Raw genomic sequence first — 17,002 nt, forward strand, 5'->3', positions numbered from 1 at the left:
CCAAAGTAACCAAGGACAAAGAAGGGACAAGGAGAAACTTGAAGTTCACAGGAGCCTGGAGCTAGGAAACGACCTTAATGGACACAGTTCCTTCACTTTACTGGTGAGAAGACAAACACTCGAAAAGATGGAGAGTCCCGTGTCAGCAAATGAGGTGGGAGCTGCAGAGGCACTTGTGTCTTAGTTCGTAGAACTCTTTCTACCCTGTCTGTTTCACACCTTCCTGCACCAAGAAAAGCAAAGGAGCAAAACAAATATTGAGTTGCCTTTTCTCCATGTCATTAGAGTGAGTCATTTGAATTGAAGGCGACAAAATTCTTCCCACTTAATGCGACAATTTTAAATGTTCATTTTTCATTCAATTTTAAAACAGCTTACAACACAGCATGCAGAGTGGGATCTCGTTCTTGTAAACAGTCCATCTGTGGTGCATGTATGTGCAGAGGAAAATGGCTGTACAAATCAAAGGTTATCAAGATACTCCTCAGGGACTAGAATTAGGGGTGCTTTTATATTTTCTCCTTTATATTCCTAGAACTTCCTCAGAATTTTCTAAATCTTCTACAATGAACACAAATTACTTCTGTAATGAATAAAAACGTTATTTCAACAGTAATGTTTGGTTCTGTTTTTAAGTCACAAGGTTTGCCTTTTGGGGACTAAACCGATTCTCATGAAAGGTTTCCAGAATATTTCTGTCCAGAAAACAACTAAAAATTAAACTCAGTGTTGGTATCCCAACAGAAGAGACCAGGCACATATTGGTCACCCAGTGACAGAACTCGGAGAAGGCAATGGCACCCCACTCCAGTACTCTTGTCTGGAAAATCCCATGGACGGAGGAGCCTGGTAGGCTGCAGTCCATGGGGTCGCTAAGAGTCGGACACGACTGAGCGACTTCACTTTGACTTTTCACTTTCATGCATTGGAGAAGGAAATGGCAACCCACTCCAGTGTTCTTGCCTGGAGAATCCCAGGGACAGGGGAGCCTGGTGGGCTGCCATCTATGGGGTCGCACAGAGTCGGACATGACTGAAGTGACTTAGCAGCAGCAGCAGCAGTGACAGAACTCCTCTGGGCTGTTGCTTGGATGTGTCTGGGCAAAGATTCAGTGTATGTCGTCTTGAATGCAATCAACTCTTGCACAAGTATTTCCTGAGCCCTCCCAAGTTCAAAGAACTGCACTATGCCCTGTGCATAAAATGCATAAGACATGATTCCAGTCTTCAAGAAACTCAGGGTTTAGCTGAGGAGCGAAGGCGTAAATGTATACAAAGTTTAGTGACAAAACATGAACAGCAAAGCAATATTGGAAAGTACACTGTGTGTGTGAGTTGTTTTATAGCACAAGGTTTTTTAGGTGGTTTTTTTTTAATTTATCTATTTTTGGTCGTGCTGGGTCTTGGTTGCTGCGTGGTCTTTTCTATAGCTGTGTTTTTTCTCTAGAGCAGGGGCCGCTCTCTAGTTTCAGAGCAAGGGCTTCTCATTGTGGTGGCTTCTCTTGTTGTGGAACCAGACTCTAGGGCAGAAGTTCAACAGTTGTGGCGTGTGGGCTTAGTTGCTCTGCAGCATGTGGAATCTCCCCGGATCAGGGATCGAACCCATGTCTCCTGCAGTGGCAGGTGGATTCTTCCCACTGAGCCACCAGGGAAGCCCCGCACTGTGTGTTGAACCAAGAGGACAGTTTCTTTCAGAAGCCAAGTGGCAGGGAGGAGATGAAGGACAATGGGAAGCCGCGGTGGATGTTTAGCAGGGAGGTAGCATAAGATTTGTATTTCGGAAGTACTAAGGTCTGTGCAAGGCACAACCATTTTTGAACAGAGAGACTGAGGAGAGGGAAGAAAACAAGAGCAAAAGCAGTCAAGTGAAAAGAAGGCTGGGTTTGGGGTGTCAGCCTCTGACAAGGCGACCTTGAACGTGGCACGTTACTAGCTTCCTCACCTGCCAAGTGAGACAGCAGGACTAAACTCTCCAAGGTCCTTTGCAGCTGTCAACATTCTTTAGTTCCACCATCCAGGCAAGAATGATAAAGGCCCGAATGAGGGTGTTTCCTTGGTGAGGGCATGAACAGTTTTACTCCAGCAAATACCTCACAAAGGGAGTGGCTAGTTCATCTTCAGCACAGACACCAGAAAAAAAAAACAGATCAGATTTTTTCCCCCTTACCCTTGTTTTTAACCCCTTGGGAGGTTTAGCAACAAATATCTTTCTTCTTTTTAAAAAAAAAAAAAAGCTGAGATATAATTTATATACCATGAAATTCACCATTTTTTAAAGGATACAATTTAGTGGCTTTAGTATATTCACAAAGTTGTGTGCAACTCTCACCACTAGCTAATTTCCAGAACATTTTCATCACCTGCAAAGAAGATATCCGGAGACTTCCCTGGTGGTCCAGTGGTTAGGAATCCGCCTTGCCATGCAGGGTACGTGGGTTCGATCCCTGATCAGGGAACCAAGAGCCCACATGCGGCGGGGCAGCTAAGCCCATGTACCCCACAACTACTGAACCAGCATGCTCTGGAGCCTGATAGTCACAACTGGACAGCTGGTTGTGCGCTGCAATGAAAGATCCCGCATGACACAGCAAGACTCCAAGTGCAGCAACCAAGACCCAACACAGCCAAAGAAAGAAAGAAAGAAGCACTTGCCTGGAGGTCCAGTGGTTAAGACTCTGCACTACCATTGCAGGGGAGATGTGTTCGATCCCCAGTCAGGGAACTAAGATCTGCACAGCACACCTAAAAGGGAAGAAAGAAATCCGCTATTCATCAGCAGTCACTCCCCGTTTCCTCTCCCCCAGACCCTAACAACCACCAATCTGCCTTCTGTCTCTACAGATTTGCCTCTTGGTGGACGTTTCACATAAATGGAATCACCCATCTGTGGCCTTTCGTGTCTGGCTTCTTTCACTCAGCGTGCTGTTCTCAAGGCCTATCCGTGTGGTCGCACGTGTCAGTACTTCATTCCCTTTTCAAGGCTAAATACTATTTTGTTGTCGGGAGATGCTACATTTTATTTATCTGTTCATCCACCCGCAGACATCTGGGTTGTTTCCACTTTTCAGCAGTGCACTGAATCATATACACCTTTGTTTATCAGACGTAAAGTTGTCACATAGCTTCCACTATTTGAATTTTAAAAGAAGTGGAAATTTTGGGTGGAGGGAGCACAGTCAATTCTGGATAGAGACAAAACCCACTTCATCTGCTGTAACTGTTGTAGACGCCACTCTGACAAACTTTTCCATAGATACTGCAGGGGTAAACAACATATTTGTATCTCCAAAGAGGGTGTGACTTCAAGCGAAAATTTTTGAGCAGCAAAGCCCATTCCATGGATTTAAAAATGCCACAGGATTAGGGGATAATCTTTAGCTTTCATGCTCTGCCAATGAGAAGGCATTGAGTTTGGACCTCCCCAGGCATGACAGAAGCCGAGTCTCAGCCTAGGTGTGACCTGCCCTTTGCTCTGTAAATAGCCAGTCCAGACCCTTGCCTATCCGAGTGTCAACATAACTTTTTCTTTCCCAGAATCCAAGTTTCCTCACTGTATCTTTATGAGCTGGAAAATCATGAACTGTCACTGAACCGTCAATGTTCATGTCACATTATAAGACCCAAGATATCTTTGTCTTTTCCTAGATCAAATTGAAATTTTAAAAGCCCAACAAAACATTTATCAGGTTGGCATGAGACCTCCAAGCTCAGGCCTTCATAAATGGGATGGAGAGGGTGGTGGGGGGTGAGGGGGGGAAGCTGCATGTTCTTTTCCGCTGGTCATTTAATATAATTTTCAAATTATCACATGGACCCCTCAAAAAAGAGAATGGAGAGTCTTAAGGTTGACAGCTTTATCCTCAAGGAAAAAAAACAACATTTACTGAGCACCGACTTTGTGCCAGGAAGAGTGGTAAGTTCCACAATCTCTTGTAATCCAGTTGAAAAGAGAAAACCATTAAGAAATCACCATAATTTGCCAGAGGCTGATGGGGACAGAGAATGGGGAGGTATTGCTAATAGGAGTGGAGCTTCTTTTCTGGCTGAGTGAGAATGTTCCTAGATCAGATACAGTAGTGACAGATGCACAGAGGTAAAGCATCCGCCTGCAAAAGACTCAGGAGACGCGGGTTGATCTCTGGGTCAGGAGGATCCCCTGGAGAAGGAAACGGCAACCCACTCCAGTGTTCTTGCCTGGGAAGTCCCCTGGACAGAGGAGCCTGGTGGGCTACAGTCCACGGGGTCGCAAAGGGTCGGACACAACTGGCATGTGTCTGATTTGCGAGTATACTAAAAACCACTCGGGTGTACATTTTAAAAGGGTACATGAATTTTATAGTATTTAAACTACATCTCAATAAAAGCTAAAACTGAGATGATAATAATGCCCACCATTGTGTTACAAACAAGACTGGAAAAACCACTCCTGGGGGTAGAATAGAACATAGGTTTTCTTCTAAATGTGAGTTTCGCTACCAAGCAAAAACTGTAGTAAATTTCCCTGCATCCTTGTCAACTGCCCAAAGCCCTCCTCTAGCTGTTCCCAATCCCCAACTTTCCCTGGTTCAGAGGACACCCCCTGTCCACAAACTTTGGTGGAAGTTCTCTTAACTGCATTGCCCCCGAGAGTGTCTCGAGAGAACGCTGCCTGACTTACAAAGTGACTTGGAAATATGCTGCTGGCTGTGTTTTATGCATTGTATGAAGTGTTTCTACCTTTGTACTGGCTGGGACCATGAAGGGCACAGTTTTCAAAGGTTGAAGTTAATAATTTCACACCAGAAAATGATCAACCGGGCCCACGGAGCAGCAGGCTGCCTCAGTCTTGATATTCCTGAGCCCTGGAGGCAGCCTCGCCTCTAGAGGTTACACAGTGGCCACTGGCCAACTTTGAGGCTGGTTGATATAGTAGCTGAGCCCAGGGTTTCTTGGAGACAAGCCAACTGACTGGCCACGTAATCACAGGTATGTTAATTAAGCTCTCTAAAACCTCAGTTTCCTCATCTGTAAAAGGGGATAGATAACCTATGGGTTTTTGAGAAGACTCAATAAAATGCCTGGGCTTCCCAGGTGGCACTAATGGTAAAGCACTCGCTTGCCAATGCAGGAGACAGATGAGACACTGGTTCGATCCCTGGGTCGGGAAGATCCTCTGGAGGAGGGAATGGCAACCCACTCCAGTATTCTTGCCTGGAGAATCCCATGGATAGAGAAGCCTAGTCAGAAAGAGTTGGATATGACTGAAGTGACATAACACACACAATAAAATGCTTAGACAAGTGCCTGGTGGGCACTCACCACTGACGAAGGGGTGACTGCCATCAGAGCGCTGTTGCTCTTCGACTGTCCTTAAGGAAGGCAGATGTTCACCTCATCTGAGGACCCTCAAGGAGGCTGGCAACCTGGCTGGGTATATTCTGACTGTCTTCCCTCTTAAACATGTCACATTCTAAGACAAGGCAGCTAAGGAGCATGGGTCTGTGGACACCCTGGGGGAACTCGGTCAACATTCTACGATGGAACCAACAAACTAGGTTTCCACATTCGCCATTTGGACTTCCCTGATAACTCGGCCGGTAAAGAATTTGCGTGCAATGCAGGAGACCCCAGTTTAATTTCTGGGTCAGGAAGATCCACTGCAGAAGGGATAGGCTAGCCACTCCAGTATTGTTGGGCTTCCTTTGTGGCTCAGCTGGTAAAAAAATCCACCTGGGAGACCTGGGTTCAATTCCTGGGTTGGGAAGATCCCCTGAAGAAGGGAAAGGCTACCTACTCTGGTAACCTGGCCTGGAGAATCCCATGAACTGTATAGTCCATTGGGTCGCAAAGAGTCAGACACGACTGAGCGACTTTCACTCACTTCACTTAGACTTGAAGCTATTTAAGCTCAAGGGCCCACTCCTCCCAGGTGCTCAAAGGGTGGTACCAGAGAGTCTGTCAGAACCACATGGAGTGTTTGTTTAACAAAGACGGTTCCCAAGCTCTCCCTTCAGCGGCGCCTCTGGGGAGGGAACCGGCCTGACAACAGCTCCTCGCAGCCTCTTCTGCATGCTGGATTTGAGAATGCTGAGCTTCCGGCGTCCAAGTGCCCACAACCATTAATGTTTAGCACACAGCAGGTGCTTAAGACATTCTTTCTTAATAAATAGAAAGTGAAAGTGTTAGTTGCTCAGTTGTGTCCGACTCTTTGTGACCCCCATGGACTGCAGCCCACTAGGCTCCTCTGTTCACAGAATTCTCCAGGCAAGAATACTGGAGCGGGTTGCCATTCCCTTCTCCAGGGGATCTTCCCCACCCAGGGAAGATCCAAACCCAGGTCTCCAGCACTGCAGGCAGATTCTTTACCGTCTGAGCCACCAGGGACACAAAAACATTAAATAATATTAACAGAAAAAAGTTAAAGGCTAAGTAGAAATCATGAATGAGTGAATGAGTGAGACAGTCACGTGCATCTAGTTTCTTTGCTTCTTCTCACTGCATTGTCCCTAATGGGGACACCACGGACGTTTATTGAAGGAATTCCCCCCAATACAAAAGCAACATATGATTGATGCTTAAAACTCAGAAAGTAAGAAAAGCACCAAAGAAAACACGAACAGTGATGACCATCTTGGGTCTATCTGTGTGAGGCCTTCTGGCTTTTAAAAAAATAATTTTATGTAGTTAGTTATCTTTGGCTATACTGGGTCTTCACTGGCGTGTGCAGGCTTCCTTCAATTGCGATGCTCAGGATTCCCCTTATGGCGACTTCTCAGCTTGGAGACCACAGGCTCTAGGCAGCTGTGGCCTGAGCATAGTTGCCACACCGCATGTGGGGTCTTCCTGGACCACGGATCGCACTGGTGTCCCTTGCACTGCAAGGCAAACTCTTAACCACTGGACCACCAGGGAAGTCCCTTTCTGGCTTTTTGTATGATGCATATAAGTGTGTGTTTACCAAAAGTATCATCGTGTTGTACACTGAATACTCTTTTTAACTTAGCAATGCATTATGAATATGTTCTCAGCTCAGGGATTCCCCCTCACCATAATTTTAAATGGCAGCAAGGTATTCTTTCAAACCGTGGTGCTGGAGAAGATGCTTGAGAGTCCCTTGAACTGCAAGGGGATCAAACCAGTCAGTACTAAAGGAAGTCAACCCTGAATATTCATTGGAAGGACTGATGCTGAAGCTGAAGCTCCAGTAATTTGGCCACCTGATGTGAAGAGCTGACTCATTGGAAAAGACCGTTACTGGGAAAGATAGAAGGCAAGAGAAGGGGACAACAGAGGATGAGATGGTTGGATGGCTTCATTGACTCAATGGACATGAGTTTGAGCAAACTCTGGGAGATAGTGAAGGACAGGGAAGCCTGGCATGCTGCAGTCCATGGGATTGCAAAGAGTTGGACACGATTTAGCAACTGAACAATAAAATAATTTTAAATGGCAGCAAGGTATTCTATCTAGATATACTACAGTTTATGTAATCCCTATGTAGTCACTGAACATTCCAGCTTAATAATTTAAAATAAAATGTACATGAATATTCCAATTCACGTCTTCAGTGTACTTTTCTAAATTTCACAACTGATTTCAATCAGCAGCCAGGACTGATGGCTACCGCCATGAAAGGCTATTTCTAGGATGTTCTCTCAGGAAACCTCTGGAGTTGGAACACAAATAAGGAAAATTTCCATGCCTCAAGAATGTCAGCAAACCTGGCTTACAAGAACTCTGTTAATTCCAGGAGGCATAACTCTGTCACAGATCACAAGGAAGAAGCTTTGTCTTCTTGTCATCATCAAAAGTGGACCAGTTTGACCCAGTGCCACCAAGAGGGTATCAGATTTATTTCTGCTAAACAACCACTTTGAGAACTTTACGGTGACGCTCTGCCAACTGGAATGATTTATTTTTATCATTTCTTTCCCTTTTGTTGCTTAGATTAGTTGCCAAGATATGATAGGAGGAGCTTGCTGCCTCTTAGGAGCTCAGATATAGAAGGAATTCCTACAGATGTAAAGATCTAAAGATTAAAGAAAGCCCGGAGTTTATAAAAATCATGTTGCAATTTAGTTAATTTGATTTTTAGCCCAATACCCATACCAATGTCTTCTCCAATATGTACAACAAAAGTGAAAGTGAAGTCGCTCAGTCGTGTCCAACTCTTTGCAACCCCACGGACTGTAGCCTACCAGGCTCCCCCATCCATGGGATTTTCCAGGCCAGAGTACTGGAGTGGATTGCCATTTCCTTCTCCAGGGGATCTTCCTGACCCAGGGATCGAACCCCAGTCTCCCACATTGCAGGCAGATAGATGCTTCATCTTCTGAGCCACCAGGGAAGCCCCATGTATAACAAAGAGAAGGTCATTTTTTAAAAAGCTAAAACCTGGGAGTTCCTGGGTGGTCTAGTGGTTAGGATTCAGTGTTTTCATTGCTGTGGCTTGGGTTCAGTTCCTGGTTGGGAAACTGAGATCCAGCAAGCCGCACGGCATGGCCAAAACTCTTTTAGAAATAAAAGTGAAAAACTGATTCAAAGGGAACTGCCAAGCTCCTTGAAGGCAGAATCTGTCTTGGTTGCTTTATTCCCTGCAGCATCTATTCATATCTTGATCTCTAACTTGCGGCTAATGCTTGTTAAATGAGTTAATGCCCGAAAGAATGAATGAGGGCATGGTCCTCTTCAAGCCATACAGTATAAATGATCGGAACTATTCAGTGTTCCTGCAGATTGGCCTTAATCTCCAAAGACCACCCAGCAATAACTCTCCCATGGCTGAAAACTCAGAAAATGTAGTGTTTTTATTTGCCTCACGATTCAAAGGACAGAATCAAAAACCAACACAAATATGTTACCAGTCTCCCCCACAGGAGGTACTGTCAATTGATATAATAATAATAATGCAAGATGCTGCAAATAAGAGTCTATTTGCAGCCTTATGAACTGCAATTCAGGGGGCTATCCCAGCAGCTTAGTAGTAAAGAATCTACCTGCCAATACAGGAGACATGGGTTTGATCCCTGGTCCAGGAAGATCCCACATGCCTCAGAGCAACTAACCCCATGTACCGTAACTGCTAGAGCCTGTGCTCAAGAACCTAGCAGCCCCAGCTACTGAGCCCATGTGACACAGGTACTAAAGCCTGCTCGCCCTGGAGCCCATGTCGCCCAACTAGAGAAACCACTTCAATAAGAAGCCCGCGCACCACAACTAGAGACTGGCCCCCACCCTCTGCAACTAAAGAAAGCCCACGCAGCAACAGGAGGACCCAGTACAGCCAAAAACAAAGAAATAAATGCTTGTCTTTAAAAAAATTAATGCAATTCAGGAGTCATGGATTCAGGTTACTAAGAAAGTGTTCTCAGGAACAGAAGAAAGTTGCCTGGAGAGAATTATGATTGATTCTGATACAAATCAGAAAACATCTGTCCTTAAGGAATCACAGTCTGCTTTAGGGTAGGGGTCTGATAGGGCTTCCTTGGTGGCTCAGACGGTAAAGAATCTGCCTGCATGCAGGAGACCTGGGTTTGATCCCTGGGTGGGGAAGATCCCCTGGAGGAGGGCACAGGAACCCACTCTAGTTCTTGCCTGGAGAATGCCCATGGGCAGAGGAGCCTGGCGGGCTACAGTCCGTGGGGTCGCAGAGAGTCGGCCACAGCTGAGCGACTAAGCGCAGCACCGGGGTCTGACGGGCAGACCGGCTGCCGTGTTTCGGGTGGACGTTCTGGGTGACTTGATTAAGTCAAAGGCCAGATTCTGTCCAGGGTGAGACGTCCATAGGTCACCCTCTTCGGTGGCCTCCCGTTCCATTTCAAAGAGCTCTCTTAGCAATACCAACTCCATTTTGATCTTCCTTTCCCAGTACCCAGTTCAGTTCAGTTCAGTCGCTCAGTCGTGTACAACTCTTCGTGACCCCGTGAATCACAGCACGCCAGGCCTCCCTGTCCATCACCAACTCCCGGAGTTCACTCAAACTCATGTCCACAGAGTCAGTGATGCCATCCAGCCGTCTCATCCTCTGTCATCCCCTTCTCCTCCTGCTCCCAATCCCTCCCAGCATCAGAGTCTTTTCCAGTGAGTCAACTCGTCGCATGAGGTGGCCAAAGTGTTGGAGTTTCAGCTTTAGCATCAGTCCTTCTGATGAACACTCAGGATTGATCTCCTTTAGAATGGACTGGTTGGATCTCCTTGCAGTCCAAGGGACTCTCAAGAGTCTTTTCCAGCATCACAGTTCAAAAGCATCAATTCTTTGGCGATCAGCCTTCTTCAGAGTCCAACTCTCACATCCACACATGACCACGGGAAAAACCATAGCCTTGACTAGACGGACCTTGGTTGTCAAAGTAATGTCTCTGCTTTTTAATATGCTATCTAGGTTGGTCATACCAGTGGCTTCCCTGGTAGCTCAGATGGTAAAGCGTCTGCCTGCAATGCAGGAGACCTGGGTTCGATCCCTGGATTGGGAAGATCCCCTGGAGAAGAAAATGGCAACCCACTCCAGTAATCTTGCTTGGAAAATCCCATGGATGGAGGAGCCTGTGTAGGCTACAGTCCACAGGGTCACAGAGTCGGACACGATGAGTGCCCAGTTAGCCAAATGAAAAGTCTCAGTAATCCTTATCACTTTCGGGGCACAAGGGCCATCTGCAAGGTTACACTAATTCATTTGCTACAGAGACAGTGGCAGGTGGGGGAAAAGCCTCCTTTATTCTCAAGTCACATCGTCCATGCCATCCCCAGGCACTCAGCTCCATGAGATTGGCTGCAACCACTAGGCTGACCACTGTTCTCCATCTTCCTTCACTAAAGTGCATCATCCTAAACAGAGCTCCAGCCCGACTTACCAGGAACCTCAAGGCAAGCGTTCCTCCCTGTGAGCATCTTTATTGATAAAAATGACAGAGTGGTTACGCTGCCACAAGGGCTCATCACCACTTTCTTGGGAGGTGCATCCCACTGTGGGATCCAGGATAATCCCATCTCTCCTACTGGGCATTCTGAAATCTGACTACATCATACACTGGCCCATGTTCTGGGAGGGCTTCTCCTCCTGTCTGTATACATTTCATTCCCTGATTTTATTTTTCCTTTTACGATCACTGTGTCAATCGCTCAGTCGTCTCCAACTCTTTGCGACCCCATGGACTGTAGCCCGCCAGGTTCCTCTGTCCGTGGAATTCTCCAGGCAAGAATACTGGAGAAGGTTGCCATTTCCTTCTCCAGGGGATCTTCCCGACCCAGGAATCAAACCTGGGTCTCCTGCATTGCAGGCAGATTCTTTACCATCTCAGCTACAAGTAGTTGTCGGGGGTGGGGGGAGGAATATATATATATATAATCTTTTTCTTTATCATATAATTTCTTTTTCACACCAAACTCCTAGAAAGCCTTCACTGTTCTCACATTTTTACTTGCACCAAATATACATACTCCTTTTTTCTGAAAGGAAGCAGTACTCATTTCTTTCTTGTTTACCAGTGTATCCTGAGAGTTGACTGTTCTAAAACCACAAATCCGGCTTCTCTGTTGCCTCCCAGATGAGGAGACAGGTTGAGACACACCAGCTGTGGCCCCTCCCTCTGCAGGCCAGCTCCTCCAAAAAGGGTCTGGTTTTGACAAGAACCATTTCCCAGCTTTCAGAAGCCATGATGAAGTTCTGCTCCACTGTTCTGGGCCACCAGTCAAGAAGGAGATGAAAATAAGAATTAAAATTCCATAATGAAGAATGACCCAGCTTGGGACTTCCTGGAGGTCCTGTGTTGAGAATCTGCCCTCCAACACAGGGGCCGCAGGCTCAATCCCTGGTCAGGGAACTAAGATTCCACATCCTTTGGGGACAACGAAGCCTAAATACCACACTGGAGAAGCCACAGCAAAGACTCAGTACAGCCAAAACACAAACAAGCAAACAAAAAAGAATGACTCGGGTTTGTGCCCCTCCTGCCTCTGCAGAAAGACTATATTTAGAGAAACGGTCTTGAGAAAGAGAGGAACCGCTCAAGCTCATGGCGAACTGCCTTGACACCAGCACTTGGTCAAACCCTCCTCAGGCATTCAGTCACACGGCCTGTATGGCTCCTGTCCCCGCTCTCCAGGTGAGGAAACTGAGGCACGGAGCTGGGGACTGGCGGGGCTGGGATGCCAGCACCAGGCAGTGGGGCCGCAGAGCGCGGCTGCGCCATCGCAGCCCCAGCAGAGAACGCCCAAACCGCGGGGACCCAAGGGACCCCTCCCCTCCTCCACCCCCATCCCAGACCCCGCCCTCGCCCACCCCAACCCTGGTCCTCAAAGCGGAACCAGCTGGGAGCTGCAGATCGCTTCCTTACATCCAAAAGGCCCCCAGCATACACTGCTTACTGCGGTCACCGCTTTCCTCAATTTATAGGCGGCATTTTTGTCTAATCAACAAACAGAAGAATGCTTTGCATTGATCACTTGCTCATTCCTGCCGTCATTACCATCTCCCAGAACAGGGCACCCACTGAATGGTATAACCTGTCTCTGAACCGACCCAGACCCAGAAAGAAATAGGGGTTTTGACAAGAAAGACTTAGGTGGGGCCATCTTTGCTAGTCCCATGGTCGCAGTTGCCAGTGCAAGGGAAATGAGTTTGAGCCCTGGTCAGGGAACTAAGATCTCACATGCCACCTGCTGCTACTGCTGCTAAGTCACTTCAGTCGTGTCCGACTCTGTGTGACCCCACAGATGGAAGCCCACCAGGCTCCCCCGTCCCTGGGATTCTCCAGGCAAGAACACTGGAGTGGGTTGCCATTTCCTTCTCCAATGTGTGAAAGTGAAAAGTGAAAGTGAAGTCGCTCAGTCGTGTCCGACGCTTAGCGACCCCACGGACTGCAGCCTACCAGGCTCCTCCATCCATGGGATTTTCTAGGCAAGAGTACTGGAGTGCCTTGCCATTGCCTTCTCCGCCTAGCACGGCCCAAAATACTAAATAAATTAATCTATTTATTTATTTAAAAAAAAAAAGACAAATATCCGCTGTAGCCCAGAGGCGAAGTTCTCCTGGCTCTGTGGTGGCAAATGCCAAACCTGCCTGGGGAAGCGTCAGGGCTGAGAAGGAACCGGGGCCAGCTGCAAAGAGCACTGGGGGGTGGGGTTCCCTGGGGGATCCTGAGACTGGCTCCCCCGCCGGGCTCTGCGAACAAGAAACTGTACCTGTCTAAGCCCCGAAACACAAGGAGCCTGGATCAGAGCACCACTCAGAAGTCAGTGCGTGAGTCAATCTCATAATACTCTGATTCATGCTGGCTCGTGTGAGCGGGGACACGGAGGTTTGAATGGCGAAAGCTCTAGAAAAAAGTGATGCCAAGGCCAGAGGCGGAATTGACAACATGAGGAGACGGCGCCCCCCAGTGTCAAGATGCTGCCTCGGACACCTAGATCAGGCCGGGCATCACCTGTGACCTTGAGCGCCGAGGAGGTGATGCTTCAGGACAGGAGCAACCACCCGCGGGGCCGGAGAGCCCCAGGGGAAGCAGCCTGTGGCCAGGCCGGGCCGCTTCTCGCCGTACCTGGTTCTCCTCAGCCACCGGCCGGATCCCCGGTGCGTGCTGCGGACCCACCTAAAGCCACCTTCTCCACAGACTCGAAAATACCACCAGGCCATATTTACGTCTGTCTATTTCTTTTGATGGTTTTGCCATACATGAGTCAGCCGTGGGGGTACATGTGTTCCCCGTCCTGACCCTCCCTCCCACCTCACTTCCTGTGTAGTAGATGCATCGGATCCCAAGGATAAAGAGTTTAAAATCATATGGCCACAGCACCTGGGGTCCCACCGTCCACTTCCTGCAACACTTTTTCTTGCCCAAAGCGAAGTCAGTTCCAGCCCAGGGGCCTCTGCCAGTTGGCAGAGCTCCTCTCAGACCCGCTTTACCACCACAGACGTGCAGAGAGCTGCTAGAGGCACGTCCCCATTCTCAAGGTTTAAGTGGAAAAACAAGCTACGTATGGAGTTCTAAATTGGGGCTGCCAACCTGGGTCCCCAAGACAGCAAGTGGCTCTGGTCTGCTGTAAAGGATCCATGTACAGTTCTCAAAATAAACTCGGAGGGGAAAAGAACTAAAAGAAAGAGAAAACCGATGCAAAGTTCAGTCCAAGATAAACATCCGAATGATGCAAACATTTCCTAGGTTCCTTCTATGTAACAAAATGCATGGGGACAATCTTAACACCCTGTGCTCCGAAGATACCATCCTTAGATACATTGTGCAAAGCTGAAGAACATGTTCCCTGGGCTGGGGGAGTCTAGTTGAAGTTAACCTGGGGAAGAAAACTTAGAAATCCTTTGGTCTAACTTTGGAGCCCGGCCCTTCATGGAACTCATCAACTTGAACTTCACCCTCAGGTCGGAAGCTGAGCATTGTCAGAAACTAGAGTGGATGGGTCTCTCCTTCATGGGGCAAATTGTTTAGGGACAGGATCGTGGCATCTCCCCTTTTTTCCTTCTGATTATGATAGCAACACATGCTCATTATAGAAAAAACAGAGAACATAGTTTGGAATTTTTCCCTCGGTGTCATTAAATATGTTTCTATGCTACTAAATACTTCTTGACATTCTCGTGGTAATGGCTGTACAGTGTCCCATTTTAAAAGCCATTCTCTTATGCTCAGACATTTGTTTCCAATTTTTTTCATTTTAAACTGAGCGCAGTGAACGTGTTGCCCGTTAACCTTCATCCAGATTTCTGAGTTTTAGAAGGTTCTTTCTTGGGTCAAGGGGAAAAATCACTTCATTTTTTTTTATACATGTGTAATTGAGGGTCTTGTGACACCATGCTGCTGTCTTTCATGCCAGCATATGGTGCCTTTGCAGAGAAAATAAAATGGTGAGAAATATTTGTTTTGAATTGAAAGTCAACATGAAACAAAAAAGCTGAGATTTGATGTCTGGGTTTCACTACCACTAGAGCCCCAGACTGTGACCTTGGGCAAGTCCCTTTAACTCTATCAGCCTCAGCTGTTAAAATAACTATCTTAAATTTAAGTTTGTACAGGAGGAAAGCAGCCTAAAAGTAAAGCGCTAAGTCGTTTCCCTTCTCCTACCGGACAAAATTCTTTTCTTCTTTCAAATTCTCTACTCTTGCATAGAAGGTTTGACAGTGCCACAGTTGGGAAACTGCTATCAGATGGTACCTGGTGGGGGCTTCCCAGGTGGCGCTAGTGGTAAAGAACCTGCTTGCCATTGCTGGAGATGTAAGAGACTCGAGTTTGATCTCCGGGTTGGGAAGAGCCCTTGGAGATGGGCATGGCAACCCACTCCAGTATTCTTGCCTGGAGAATCCCATGGACAGAGGAGCCTGGCGGGCTACAGTCCATAGGGTTGCAAAGCATCAGACACGACTGAAGTGACTTAGCATGCATGGTACCTGGTGAAAATTTGCTTCTGAGGCCCTGGTCAGTCATTGCTGGTCTTTGCCTGCTGTGAGAATTCAGCAGACGCCCAGGAATCTAAGAGCAGCGCAGGGCGGTTTGTCTGCAGAGGCATCAGGTTCAGAGTTCTTTCTGTGTTTCTCCACTTGTCCACGTCACCAAGATGGAAGCAGCATACACTGGCATCAAAATCCCGTACCAAGACTGGCACTTCCGTGGCGGTCCAGTGGTTGGGACTCCGAGCTTCCAATGCAGGGAGCGTGGGTTGGGGAGCTAAGATCCCACATGCTTCACATGGCCAAAAAAAAAAATCCCATGCCCAGAAGTACATCCTGAGAGCCAGAGCTGCCATTTCCTAGACGAGCTGTCTAAACAGGATCCAGAAAGTTTCAGCACATATAAAGTTAGGGGAGGGGTACCAGACTCCCTTCATCTTAGAGTTATCCTGAACCCTCAAAATAAAAATGAAACCATACACGTACAGCCACTTGATAAACCCTTAAATTCAAATGACCACAAACTACTATTTTAGCAACATGCAAAGGGCTGAAGCAAGATGGGGATAAATGCAGAGGAGACAGAGGGAATCTCCCTGTTGCTATGCAACCTTATAGCTTACTTATAATTAATTGCCAATGCCATAATTTAGAGTTTTCCAAATATAGTTAGTCCCAGAACTTTTGACTTGAAGCACATCTAATAAGACCCACACATTAGAAAACATGGGCTTGGGGTTTGGTTCCAGGTAGAACACAAGACCTGCGAAGGCAAGCACTTTGTCCTGTGCCCTGCTGTACCTCCAGGCGTAGAAGAGCTGCCTGCACTTAATGTTGCTGTTGTTGAGTCCGTCAGTCATATCGGACTCTGTGAGCGCGTGGACGGTAGCCCACCCAGCTCCTCTGTCCATGGGATTCTTCAGCAAGAATCCTGGAGTGGATTGCCATTTCCTTCTGCAGGGGACTTTCCTGGCCTGGGAATCGAACTCGTGTCTCCGCACGGCTGGTAGATTCTTTACCACTGAGTCTAGGTGCTCAATAACACGTCCTGTGTAATGAACACACCTTCCCGTAGACGCATTCGAAAACAGCCTCCCAGAAGGATTTGCAGAGGGAAGTAAAACAAGAGTTTTTATGCATTGCTAGTGAAGTGTAAAGCGGTTAAAAGTTTTGAAAAGAGCATGCCCTCATTTATCAAAGACTTTTTATTTACTTACTTACTTATTTGGATGCATCAGGTCTTAGTTGCAGCATGCAGGATCTTTGGCCTGGGGGACTAGTTGAGGCATTCGAACTCTTAGCTGCTGCACATTGGATCTAGTACCTTGATCACATCCAGGACTTTTGCATCAAGAGTGCAGAGTCCTAGCCATTGGACCACCAGTAAATTCCCTCATCAAAGACTTTTAAAGTGCTCATACCCTCTCACCAAGTTGTGCCATCTCTGGAAATCTACTTGGAAGTTATCCTAAGTATGAAGAAAAAAAAAAAGTTTGTGTCTAAAGATGCTCAGGAGATGAAGTACTGTTTTAAAAGGAGGGGAAAAAGGCAACCACCTGAATTATGTTCAAAAGTTATTGAATGATTACATCACAGAATATCCACTTGATGGGTGACTCTGCACATTGAA

Source organism: Moschus berezovskii, chromosome 1, assembly GCF_049115385.1.
Source record: "Moschus berezovskii isolate FMDL1 chromosome 1, NW_MosBer_1.0, whole genome shotgun sequence".
Classification (NCBI taxonomy): domain Eukaryota; kingdom Metazoa; phylum Chordata; class Mammalia; order Artiodactyla; family Moschidae; genus Moschus; species Moschus berezovskii.